Raw genomic sequence first — 14,554 nt, 5'->3', positions numbered from 1 at the left:
TATTGAGAGAGTCCGAGTGAATGCTAATCTTGAGATGGTACGGATTAAGGAGGCCATTCGCTTGCTTGAATTGGAGCTTGGTGCGGCTCCTCAATCTGGTGACATCGATGTGAGCGGAAAAGTTCAACCGATTGTACACATGACTGCTGCAACTGTGGTGGTCTCCTGTGTTGTCCATTCTGAAGCTGAGAAGCTGGCAAGCTATGATGATGTAATTGACTTGTGTGACAGTTTTCTTGTAGAGCGGGATGAGGGTCGGACTGATGGTGCTGTTGTGGGTGGGACCGACACGGTTTCAGTGGAGTCGCAGCAGGTCAGTGCCCCATGTGAGACAGAGGTGTCCCTGTCCGGTGAGTCAGGACTCGGAGGCGTGGCCCCGTCTAAGGAGAAGCTCATTGCAGAGCAGAGGAACGATGTGGAGGTGGCAGAGCTGTTTGACAGTGCTGCTACTGGGGAGGACGTGGAGTCCATCTCAAAGGGGGACTTTCTAAGTGAAAACCTGCTTTTGCATAAATGTTCTCCACTCAAGGCATCTGGTCAGGATGACTGGAGCCTAGATAGGCAAATTGACGTACCACGTGGTACGTGCCCGTACCACGTACGGCCGTGAGCTGTTCCCTTGGCCGTACACGTACCACGTACGGCCACCCGTACCACGTAAGGCCGTGAGCTGTTCCCTTGGCCGTACCCGTACCACGTACGGCCACCCGTACCACGTACGGCCGTGAGCTGTTCCCTTGGCCGTACACGTACCACGTACGGCCACCCGTACCACGTAAGGCCGTGAGCTGTTCCCTTGGCCGTACCCGTACCACGTACGGCCACCCGTACCACGTACGGCCGTGAGCTGTTCCCTTGGGGACAGAGCGTAATCGTCCTCTCCCCATGGCGAGCATCCGCCCGCCACCTTGAGGTGTCCGTGAGACCCTCGTGGTACCGAGCTCGTGTCCCCTATGTTCTGGTTTTGTCTTGTTTCTTTATTTTTTTACCGTGCCCCTGAAAATCAGGCCGCAGCGGTTTGAAATTTTAGGTAGAAAGGGTTCTCTTTCTAATAATCACTCCGATGTCTCGCTAAGGGAGACATCTCGGTCATAGTATCAGAGAACCGGGGTTACAGTCCTAACCCATTGTTTACATTTACAACAACATTATCCACATAATGTAGTGTGTAAAGTCATTCTCCTTTTCATTGGGCGGTGGAGCCCCCCCCCCCCCCCCCGAAATAAAATAGCATCGCTGGTAGAACATGATCTCTTCCTGACCTCAAGTAAAAATGTCAGAGGCGAGGCTTAGTATGTTTGAGCCACCTACACCAAATCCTCACTCAACAGACCAGACAACAACAAAGGACTGTCCTCGATGCAGCATGAAGCTCATCCTAAATGTAACTCCAGGGTTTGAAAATACCCACTTCACAAACGGGTGACGTGCATCACCGTTCCAATGACCAAAACTCCACTTAGGGATTTCGCAAAGACCCACAAAAGCGTTCAGTAGTCCGTCCGTCCGTGTGTGTGTGTGTGTGTGTGTGTGTGTGTGTGTGTGTGTGTGTGTGTGTGAGAATGGAGCACAGCGTGCAGGGGGAAGCACGTCCACGCATGCGCAGTTTTGTGTTGTATTACAAACAAACTAACCCAAACTAACTGCAGGCAAACTAACTGCAGGCAGTGGCACTCCGTGCATGGGTAGTTATGCCAATTGTATTATAGGATGCATATATTATATTTAATACATGCATTGTATTACGAAGCCAAAACCTTTGTTCTGTTTTTTCTGTATTCTTTTTTTCTTCTCCTTTTAATTTCACTTTTTTGAGAATTAAATTGTTTTTCTTTAATTGTCATGGATGTATTTTATGTTGAAAGGGTAGGCAATATAAGCTTCAGCCTATACCTTTTTTTGGTCACAACTATATCATGTATTATTGCTGCTGTTGTTTTAAGAAAATAGAGCATATTGTTTGCATAGTGTACAAATGACTAAAAATAAAAGTGAAGTGAAGTGGACTTAGCTTGTTTAGCAGAAAGTTTGAGGATCCAATGGAGTTAGCTGGTTTTGTCAGAAGCGCTTTTAAAGGAGAATTCCGGACATTTTAAGTGTTATCTTTGATGTGTCGTTACTCACCTACCGACGTAAAAAGTGCCGTTGTTTTTACCAGAGATTCCTCTGTCGTCATTTTTTCAACCCCCTCCGTTGTCATAATGGGAGCGCGTGGCTTAGGGAAATTCGTCTATTATAACCGATGCAAAGTTATTTTTTTCTCTACTACTACTCATTGTAGAGTCTCATGATAGTCAAACATGCGCTGAAAGTTCCTGAGAGGCTTCCGCTAATGCCGAACGATTTAACACTGGTTGCTTGTTTCTCTCCAGAATCTGGCAACTTGGTGTTGCCAGGTAGAGATGTTTAATAGATGTTTAAATACTTTCAAACAGGCACATTAATTCATCATACAAGACAGCTGTGTCGCGACCAGTGTTGCCAGATTTAGCGAGAGAAATAAGCAACCCGGTCTATGAAAACAAGCCCAAAAGAAGTGGCTATTATAGGCCACATTGAGCACTTTAAACCTATATGCTTTGGCTATTTGAAAATAGCCGATCTACAAGCTCACAACAAATAAAAAGCAACCCGCAAGCAAGCGGCTTTACAGAAAAATTGCTTACAATAAGCAGACATGGCAACACCGGAAATTTTGCGTCTTCTGGCTGCATCTCCTCTTTGCTGGTGTGCTTTCATTGTAGTAGCCTACAATATGAGTGCGAAAGCTACTCCCCATGTGCCCTTTTTATACAGTACCTGCCAGAAGAGTACAGGTGATGGCCCCATGAGACAATGACATACATTTGCATTCCTATAGGTGACGGTCGCTTGACAGTGGTCATTGGCTGTGTGTGGTGGGGGGGGTCTTTTCGGCACAGCAAGCCCTCTCACACGGCACACAAGGGCGCCCTAACCACTCGGCTCTCGCCAAAACTTTCAAATGGATATGATACTTAGATGACAAGAGCTGACCCCAAGTCACAGCAATTAATTATTGGGCGGTGAGTACACACAGAAAATGTATTCCGCATTCTATGTCTGTGTATACGGAATACATGCAATGTATGGAATATCAGCCATTCTATGGCTATTACAGAGCTGTCTATCAAAGGCTTTACTGGCATGAAGCTAGACGAGGTATTGGATCCAACACACCATCTTTGGCACTGTGAGAATAGGGCTACCGGTGGAGCACACTGTCAGGCTTTGGATATCCGAACAATTCAAAGTCCGGCTCGTGCAACTTGTACAGTTCTTTTCTCATCGCCATGGGGATCGTCGAAAACCAATCACTCATCCAGCTGTCGGCTGTGACGTTCTTTTGGCCGGAAGGGAGGCCGAACAAGTGATTGAGACCCAGGAGTTTCAACAGCTGTTCAGAGTCCGCTCTAAGTTTTCCAACCTGCCGATGAAATCATACTGGATCTGGCATGGCATAAACGGTACACCTGCAAAACAACACGCACGCGCGCACGCACGCACGCACGCACGCACGCACACACACACACACACACACACACACACACACACACACACACACACACACACACACACACACACACACACACACACACACACACACACACACACACGGTCCATTACCACATTATCCACATGAATGAACCCTAGCGTAACTACTCATAATATACATGTCATAATAAAGTGAACATTCATAACAAATAGCAGATCTACAAGCTCACATCATGACACATGGTGACGGATTGTGTGCTTGCAGATCTGCTATTTTTGGTGAAGAGGAGAGGACCAGGTATAGAGGGGGGACCCTGGTCAATGAAGTATATAGTTTTAGTGATTAAGATATGTGTACCATGCATGTTTTTCTCCTTACTTATTTTGTTTTGCTGCGTAATTCTATTTCATTTATTAGTTGAGCTGTGAAGTACTTATGAGGCTAATGTAGGGTATTATATATATATATATATATATATATATATATATATATATATATATATATATATATATATAATACCCTATATCTAGCCTAACTACAAGGAGCATTAGGCACTATTAATGCGGTGCAGGGAGATGTTTGGTGTCTTGCTCTGGGAGACTTGGAACTGTGTGGATACAGGTGGTGAACTGGCAACCTCTCTACCAACTCAGCTACGGGCACTCAGTAATGTTGTCAATACCATAACAATTATAGCAGCCAGGACATCTTACCAGCAGCTTTGTGCTGCACTGTCCTCTCTTAATTATCAGGATTGGCATCAGCTGGAGCAAAGGAGAATAAGCATAAAAGCACAGCTTCTCTGTTTCACACCAGATTACCTCCTTCCACTGTCAATGCATCCAACACCCTCCTCTCATAATGATACTATTAGGCCTAGTCTCCCCCTTTTTTGTTATGACTTAAATTAGCGGTCACAACATGCAATCACAGGGGGTATTCAACCACCACCTCACAATAACAGAAAAAACACAAATACACAAAATAACTACACATTAACTAATTAAATGCAGTTTGACCAGGGGTCATGCCTATGTTCCCTCAGCCCTATGTTCCCTCAACCCTATGTTCCCTCAATCCCTAACAAAAAAAGTATAATCCAAATTAGGCCCTATGTTCCCTCAGCCCTATATTCCCTCAGCCCTATATCCCCCCATATCAATTTAGACCCTGTGTTCCCTCAGCCCTATGTTCCCTCAACCCTATATTCCCTCAGCCCTACTGTATGTTCCCTCAGCATCACAGATGGCCCTGCCATAACGTGTTGTTGGTGTCACCTGCTGAGATCCCCTGAAGGAGGGGGGGCTGCCCTAGTTCCACTCGGGGTGTCACCCCAAAGGTCAGTCTGTCTGTGTGTCCTCGGGCACGTCCAACCGAACAACCTCAAACTTTACGAGAAACACAAGTCTCTGTGTGTTTGGCATAGTTCGGCTTCCCTGATTGGCCAACCCAACCCATCGGTTGTGGATCGTCAAAAACACTCAAAACTAGAAAAAGTGCTCCTCGGAGCACAGGTCTCCGCCAGGTCAGGTAAGTTATTGTGGCCTCCTGGTGGCGCTATAATAGGCCAATGTGAAAAGGGTGGCATTTCTTCCTCGACCTAGTGGGAATGTGCGTGCACATTTTCACGGAAATCGCACGCCGCGTTCATGATTTCAGACATTTTGTTCAAAATGGACCAATCCTGCAAACTTTGGAAGTCAACCTTAGCCAATCAGGATGGAATATGAAATATCGGACAGATGCGTCTTGATCACATGACTATAGAGATACTGTGTACCGATTTGTGTGATGTTTGGATAAAATCTGAAGGATTAATATCCAAAAATGTATTTGACATAAGTCGGCCTCCTGGTGGCGCTGTAAAAAGCAGATGTGAAAAATGCAGTGCAGATGTTTTTCCTTGGCCTCTAGGGAGTAGGCGTGAAAAGTTTCACGCAGATCGGTGCAGTTATAGTTAAAAATGCAAATCGGCCTGTTATAGCGCCACCATGAGGCTGATGTGAAAAGTTTTAAGTGCCATTTCTTCCTCGGCCTAGTGGGAATGTGCGTGTGCAATTTTATGCAAATGGCAAGCTGCGTTCATGATTTGAGGCAGTTTGTTCAAAACGGACCAATCCTGCAAACTTTGGATGGTAACCTTAGCCAATGAGGATGGAATATGGGAAATCGGACAGATCAGGGTTGATCACATGACTATAGAGATACTGTGTACCGATTTGCATGAGGTTTGGTTAAAAACTGTAGGAGTAATGGGAAAAAATGGGTTTTGCACAAATCGGCCTCCTGGTGGCGCTATAACAGGCCCATGTGAAAAATTTGAGGCAGAGGTTCTGAATTGGCATCCAGGGAGTGTGTGTGCACAGTTTCGCAGCGACCGGGCCAACGGTGCCGGAGATTTGGTGGTAACACACAGACAGGACACACGGACGGACGGACGGACAGGGGCGAACATACTCTCTCGCCATGCCTTTCGGCCTGGCGGACACAATAAGCTAAAACCGCTGGCAGTGGCGGATGAATTAATTAATTAATACCTGGCAATGAATGTGTTAATACCTTACAGCAAGCCCAAATACGTAAATGTTTAAAACGTGTCCCATCAACTATTAATGTTTTTAGTCAGAAATCCCGGCCGTCAATGACACTTATAATCGGGGTTTCTACACATTTTCCATTTCAAAATTCCATACTTTCCAGATTCAAATTTCCAGAATTCTCTATTGATTCTTTAGACCATATTTGACATACAAGTATAATGGCTACATGTAGATGCTTATTATGTTGCAAAATTGTTTTAAAATCCAACTGTACTGTATGTTACATGTATGACCATGTATAGCCTACTATTATGTTGCCAAATAATTTTAAGATTGTAGCTAGGTACAATAGGCTCATACAATTCAATTAAGCACTGTTTTATTAGAACTAAGTAGTATTTTTTTTTTATGTTTGCCTATAATTACATGACCAAAATAGGGACGCCACACTGAAAGTGGTTAACACTAAACCCAGGCAATGCTAAACCAGAGCAATGTTATTGGGATTTTGTCATTTCAATTTTAACTAACTATAAACCTTCAACCCCTACAGTAACAGAAGGGATGTTCATGTACAATTCACCAGTGAACTAGAAAGGAGAACTAAAGTCTATTTACTTTGCTTTATTGGCTTTTAGATTAGGTAAATCATATCAACACTGTATAATAAATGACACTCCTACACAGAAAGTTTCTGTGTATCTAAGGCTAAAGGATACCTTTATAGCTTCCTTATAGTTTCCTTTATGGCTGTGTTCGTTGTCATTTCAATAGACACTGTGACACATGTGAATAGACTGTGCTGCACAGACACAGAGCTTTTTTACCAATAATTTTCGATTCTTATTTATAAAAGAGACAAAAAATATGGAGGGTACAATATTATATACATATATTTGTATTCAATAGATCATGGGACAATGAGTATACTGTAGGTAGCACTGCGCCGGTTAGTTTGCGTCCTCGTTGGCATAGATGTTTGACAGTGGAAACTCGTCAGACTTTCTGTGTAGGAGTGACTTTATTATTCATTTAGTCATTTATTATACAGTGTTGATAAAGCAATAAAGCAAAGTCAATAGACTTTAGTTCTCCTTTCTAGTTCTCTGGTGAATTGTACATGAACATCCCTTCTGTTACTGTAGGGGTAATATAATAATAATAATAATAATAATAATAATAATAATAATAATAATAATAATAATAAAACACGGGCCTTAAACACGGAACTCCAAACACTATTTGGGGAAGTGTCCAAGGATGGCTGTCATAGATTGTCATAATCAATAAAATAAATGTATGACAGTCTTGATCCAAGGCCAGGTTTCCTTTTGCAGAAAAGATAGCCTGTTCACTTTTCTCATAATTACATGACTGCATGAATGTTCAAACACGTTTTTGATTATTTTGTGATGCTATGTATATGCAATTCTGCAACGGCAGGAAATGTATATTTTAATAAAGGATTAGTTAACCTTAATAAGAAGTTGTTCCCACTTTATACCAGGTAGATGCAAAAAAAGGTTTCCTGTCATATCCATTTCCTGTTTTGGTAAATTTCCCCATAGCTTAATATGATTGGCTCGAATGCTATCAATCAAATATGAAATCAGCCAATCAAATGAAAGCTATGGGAAAATTAACCGGAACAGGAAATAGGTATGCCACCTTCCAGAAACCCGGGACTGCAGTTATGCACAGAGACTATTAAAGGATTTATTAACCTTAATAAGGCATTGTTCCCGCTTAAGACCTGGTAGATGCAAAACCTAAAGTTAAACTGTTAATAAGTGCATAGTTAACCGTTAATAAATGCATGATAAACTATGTTATAAAGTAAGAACACAGCTTAATAAAGGTTGAACACTGACATGATAGGTAAGTTAAAAAGACTGAATAAATGTGTTTGTAAGGCTATTATAAACAACTTCAAGAGACTTACAGTAAGGCTTATATTTAAGTTGCTTGATTCAATATAGATATTTGATATTCATTTTTATCATAACATAAACCAATTGTAACTCCATTTTAACCATGTTAGACTCAATTAAAACATGATATTTCCTGCTAATGCGTGAGGAGCCCTGTTTTTTCAATTACTTTTTTCATTTATTTTTATCTATAATTTACATTTTGAAAAAAGAGATATATATATATACGGAGAAAACATGTCCCTCTCACGCATCAGGACAATATCAGTCACCAGAACCAAGGATGTGTTTTCAATGAATTTAACAGGGTTAAAATGTAGTTTGAAGTTACAATGGATTTGTATATAGGGGGCATGTCTGATAAAATAAATATCAAATATCTAAATGCTGAATAAAGCAACATAAAAACTGGCACCTGGGGTGCACACGAAATCCAGAGTAGACTTTAAAATCACCCCAAACGTGTCTAATAACTAACAATATACATGCTTACCACTGCTTACAATGTTATTATTAAGACATGTATCGACTTATTAACACATAAGGTTAATAAACATCTCAAAATAAGGAATTAAAAAAATCCCAAAAAGGGTAGCACATCCAAAGTTTCAATTAAATGGAGGACAAAGTACTCACATTTCCACTTTGGATGTGTATACTGGATTTTGGGTCTAGCGCTCCACTGAGAAAACCCATTGTTGATGCGCAACCTCTTTTTCTTATTTGGTTAATAAACATCTTATATGGACTTAGTAAGTGCCTTGTTAACTAAGCATTAATGCTTATTATGACCTTTTAATTTAACAATACATGTGTTTACAATGCTATTATTAACACTTAGAGATTCACAATCTGTGATCACTTTTAAGAGAGCACTAAAAACCTACCATTTTAACAAAGCATTTGGTTAGCTTTTTAAGCCGGTTTTAATAACCCTGTCTCTCCTTTTTAAACTTGTTTTAAACATGTTTAATATTGTTTTAGACATTTTGATTTTTTGATTCTCTTGCAAATGGTTTTCTTTATCTGTTTTATTATGTACTGTAGCACTTTGAGGTTTGTTTCAAATGTGTGCAAGTGCAATACAAATAAAATGTATTATTATTATTATTATTATTACTTATAGAGCCTTATTAAATAAGGTTAATAAACATCTTATAAGTGCCTTATTAAGTCACCATGCTAACTTTTACTATGTCACACACAATAGTAAGCACACTCACCTTCCTGTCCGTCCCTCTGACTCCAACAGAGTAGCAGTGTATCTAGACTGTTCTGCAGGGTCTCTGTCTTTTTACAGAGTGTTAGAGGACACTCTGACACACCTTTACACCTTTCAGAACACATTCACTGAACCTCTCTATGCTGGGTTTGTGTATGACCGTGCCTCCTCTGTGTCTCTGTGTGAGGACTGACAGGGTGATGTATCATAATGTAATAATCAGGAACAGGTGTGGTGGTGGGGGTGGGCTCTGTGTGTCTAACACATTTAAACATGAATATTGTATAGATGTATAGATCCATGAATTCAGTGGTTCTCAATGTGGGGTCTGGGGACCCCCAGGGGTCCTTGAGGGGGTTCCAGGGGGTCCTCAGGGACATTCATGTATATAGCATCAAAATCAGTGGAACCACCTTAACCATAATTATATACATTGAACTCTTTGAAAATAGCAGATCTACAAGCTCACAACGGGTCGTATCGTGCAGCGTTGTGAGCTTGTAGATCTGCTATTTTTTTTTTAAAGGAATCCTGTATAAAATGGGGTCTCTGGTACAAAGTCTTTTCAGATGGGGGTCCTTGACATGAAAACCTTTGAGAACCACTGGTCTAGCACAGTGGTTCTCAACCTGTGGGTCTGGACCCCCAAGGGGGTCCCACATGATTTTTTGGGGGGTCCCCAGATGACAGTGAAATGACAATTTAAGGACTTTTAAGACCTTTTTAATACCTAAAAACAGATAATTACTGCATCAATAGTAATCAACAAACTATAAACTGGTCAAACGGACAAATTGTCAAATTATATAAGAAAGAGAAACTATTGTGAAAATAGCAGATCTACAAGCTCACAACGCCTCGTAAAGTGGAACTGAGTCAAACTAAATGTAATGCCTCAACGCCTAAAATTCAAAGCTTGTCAGGGTGGGGGGTCCCCAGTTCAAATATGATTATTTTGGGGGTCTCCAGTTCAAATATAATTATTTTGGGGGGTCCACAGTTCAAATATGATTATTTTGGGGGGTCCCCAGTTCAAATATGATTATTTTGGGGGGTCCACAGTTCAAATATGATTATTTTGGGGGGTCTCCACCTATAAAGAGTGAGAAGCTCTGGTCTAGAACATTTAAACATGAATATTGTAAAGTTGTATTAAAAATGGAAAAATTTACATTTATTCCAATGAAGGGTTTTGTAAATCATTGTATTTTACCTTTAAAATGTAATTTCACATTTATTTTGAACCTTTCATGTATATTTACTCATATCTTCAATAAAATGAAACCAATGCTATTGTATCTACATTGAGCTGATGTTACATTCATTAATACTATTGTTTTAATAAAAACTACAAGAAAGAAAAACATTAGGATGTCATTTATTTACAGTGTACTGAGATCACACACACACACACACACACACACACACACACACACACACACACACACACACACACACACACACACACACACACACACACACACACACACACACACACACACACACACACACACACAGTCTGTAATAGTCCATGAGCCAGAGCCCCAAAATTGAGCAATTATTATCGAAAGAGTGGGCAAAACCAAACCTATATTAAATTGTTCAGAGGGTCAATACGAGTAAATAAATATATGATAACCTCACCACAGGAGCAGCTTTTTCATGGTTATCACACATTTTGTAATTTTCCCCATACGTACATGACAGGTCAAAAAATGACAAAATTTAAAAAAGAGTTATCATAATGAAACTTCCTGAGTTGATTACTTACATGAAGACAATGATTTATCGTATTACAAGTTTTCTGAAATTGTATATTTAGATATGCAAATTAGGCATTTAGTCCATGAGCCACAGCCCCAAAATTGAGCCAGATATTGAATATTCCCTCGTTAAAAACCTTTGACTCCAACATCTTAACAAAATTAAATAAGTATGTTGACTCTGGCTTTGTCCAATGTTCCAATGTTGATTCTGGAAAGTTATGCAAATTTGGGCATATTTTCCTAATGCCTAATTTTCATATTTAAATATACAATTTCAGAAAACTTGTAATACGATAAATCATCGTCTTCATGTAAGTAATCAACTCAGGAAGTTTCATTATGATAACTCTTTTTTAAATTTTGTCATTTTTTGACCTGTCATGTACGTATGGGGAAAATTACAAAATGTGTGATAACCATGAAAAAGCTGCTCCTGTGGTGAGGTTATCATACATTTATTTACTCGTATTGACCCTCTGAACAATTTAATATAGGTTTGGTTTTGCCCACTCTTTCGATAATAATTGCTCAATTTTGGGGCTCTGGCTCATGGACTATAAAGGATGGACACTCTCTTATGTTAGTGGGTAGATTGTTCCAAATTGTGCTTCCTTGAACTGAAACAAGAATAAATATGACTTGACAGTCATATTATTAGCAGCTGTATTGTGTGTGTGTGTGTGTGTGTGTGTGTGTGTGTGTGTGTGTGTGTGAGAGACCACACAGGTCTTCATAACAATAGCGAAGATTAAAGTAACGGTGAACATGGCCAAATAATAACTTAATAGGCCAACTAGGTCTGAGGAAGCACGCTAGCATTTAGGCTAACTCTATAGCCTGACTTCTCGCCAAACCTGGCAACATTGAATGTGCGCCGTTAAACACTAATTATGTTTTTTTATATAAGTGTTGGCAACCTTCTTAGACAACACACGGGTCTTCCCAACAATAGCGAAGATTAAAGTCAGGGTGAACATGGCCAAATAATAACTTAATAGTCCAAGTAGGTCTGAGGAAGCACTCTAGCATTTAAGCTAACCCTGTAGTCTGCACCGTCTGAAGCTACGTTGCACTTGCAGAATACTGTTGTTGAAGAAACTAAGGAGCCTTGATTTCCTCAGGGAGGGGAGGGGAGGGGTGGTACTGCTGAGTACGGGCCGTCTCCCCATTGGCTTAAACGGGGAAGTGTCCCCATTGGCTTAAAGTAGTGAAGGACAGCCAGGACACTCACACTAAACCTGACCAAAACTCAGAGAGAGACTTCGACTTCGGGAATTCTCCAATACCCAATGAATGGAAAGAGCGAATAACTAAGACATTGAACTCCATGCCAGATGTCTTCGCACAGCACGACCTCGACTTTGGTCGCACTGACAAGCTAAAACATCACATAAAGCTCAGTGATGAAACAACCTTTAAGCACAAATCGAGACCGATACACCCACAGGATGTTGAAGCTGTGCGCAAGCATCTCCAAGAACTCCTTAAATTAAATGGTCTCATCATGTCTTGTTTTTTCTTGTGATCTTATTTGAAGTTTTGCCATAACATCATACAGTATACACAGTAGATACCATTAACAAGCATTAGCCTTATTTAATTCACATTTTCAAAATAGCCTTTTCATTTTAATAGTGTCCATTATTTAGCGAGGCATTTAAAAAAAAAGTTAAATCAAATGACCTTTTATGTATTACTTTAATTCTGTCATAGAATGAGCACACCTGAAGATTATATGTAAATGCTAATTCATTCTATATTCATTTCTGTCTAAAAAAAATGTTCATGTGCAGATACACTTCTCGACATTTTTAACTCCACATGTACTACTATTTTAGATTCCATTGAAAAAAAAAAAAAAAAGTGGGTTGGCACAAGTCTCTTGTATAGTGCGATCAACCCAATGTTGCACAATGTATAATCTATATACTGTTGATGTTACACTGTTGTTACTGCTGATATACAGTATATGTAGATAAAAGGACACATACTTTCATGCACATACCTTCATGTTGATTTGACTACTACTGTGACTCATGAACTGCTTTATTATAAAATGCTACTAATGAACACATACTTAAAACGAGTCTATGTTGTAACTGACTATAGTCTGATTAGTTTCGCATTAAAACTGCTTGTTTAATATAAGGCTGAAAATCTGTCCCTCAGAATGAAATAATATGGGTAAATTATACATTTCCTGAATCCTTAGGGTCATGTCAGCATTCCAGATTTTGTGTTTTGTGCCACTGATGTTTCTTGATGGCACAGGACTAAAAGAAAAAATATGATTTAGGCAAATATTGTGTAAAACATGTTTTATTCAAAGTTTGAAGAGCCCCAGTAACCATTGTACTTGTCCCACATATACACAAAAGGTCTTGAATGAAAGCTTAAAGTGTCCCCTTAAAAATGATACCAAACACTATAGTGAAAGATATTGAAATATGTACTCAACAGGAGCGAATACCAAGATATGCATCTGCATCTAAAATGGCTTTTTTCAATGGGGGAGGGTAACTTCAGCAGCTGATAACACCAATTTAGCTGTGACTCAGGAAGGGTTATCATACCAAAATGTTATCTACAGACATAGAGCTTCTCAAAAATGATAAGTAACCTTTGCCACCTTTCGGTGTACCGACATCTCGTCTGGCCCATGGACTATAACCCTTGATAGCGCATTCAAATTTACTCAACATATCAGCTCTGTGGTTAAAACTAGCTTTTTTCAGCTAAGGCTTCTGGCCAAGATTAAGCCTTATCTCCCTCGCCACCAACTGGAACAACTATCCATGCCTTCATCTCATCTAGATTAGACTACTGCAACTCTCTATATACCGGCATAGACCATACATCACTCAGACTTTCTTCAACTCGTACAAAATGCTGCTGCCCGCCTCCTCACAGGTACAAGAAGACGCGAGCACATTACCCCTGTCCTTGCCTCTCTACACTGGCTCCCCGTAAATTTTAGCTTTGGCTTGAGGTTCCAACCCAAAAATTCAAAAAAGACCAGGGGGTGACTGCTCTTTCACGGCCACGGCCCCGCGACTCTGGAGTAGCCTGCCCCTCCACATCCGATCCCCCCAATCGATCGGGGCAAAACTAAAAACCCATCTCTTTTCCCTTGCTTTTAATAGCATTTAATTGCATCTTTTGCTCTTAGCTTTCTTAATCATGTTTTTTTTTTTACGTTGTTATTTAAAGTGTCTTCCTTTGTTGTTCTGAAATGTTTTGTGAACTTGCACTGTCGTTTTTGCATTGATGTTTTTGAATCGCCTGTACAGCACTTTGGTTCAGCTTGCCTGTTTGTAAATGTGCTACAGTATATAAATACAGTTTGATTTGATTTTGATTTGATTCATTATCTGAAGATTGCCTTTCTCTTATTTCATTTTAATTTACAAAATTGCATTTTCATTGTAATTTTATCCACTATTTAGCGGGCATTTTTAGAAAATTGAAAATCAAATAATCTTTTATTTATCGTTTTAATCATAAAATGAGCACACCTGTAGATTAAATATAAACACTATTGCATTTTACATGTATTTTTGTCTAAAAAAATGTTTAAAAAG

This window comes from Gymnoscopelus braueri, assembly GCF_963280865.1.
Source record: "Gymnoscopelus braueri genome assembly, chromosome: 16".
NCBI lineage: Eukaryota > Metazoa > Chordata > Actinopteri > Myctophiformes > Myctophidae > Gymnoscopelus > Gymnoscopelus braueri.
Note: the sequence above shows the minus strand (reverse complement) of the source record.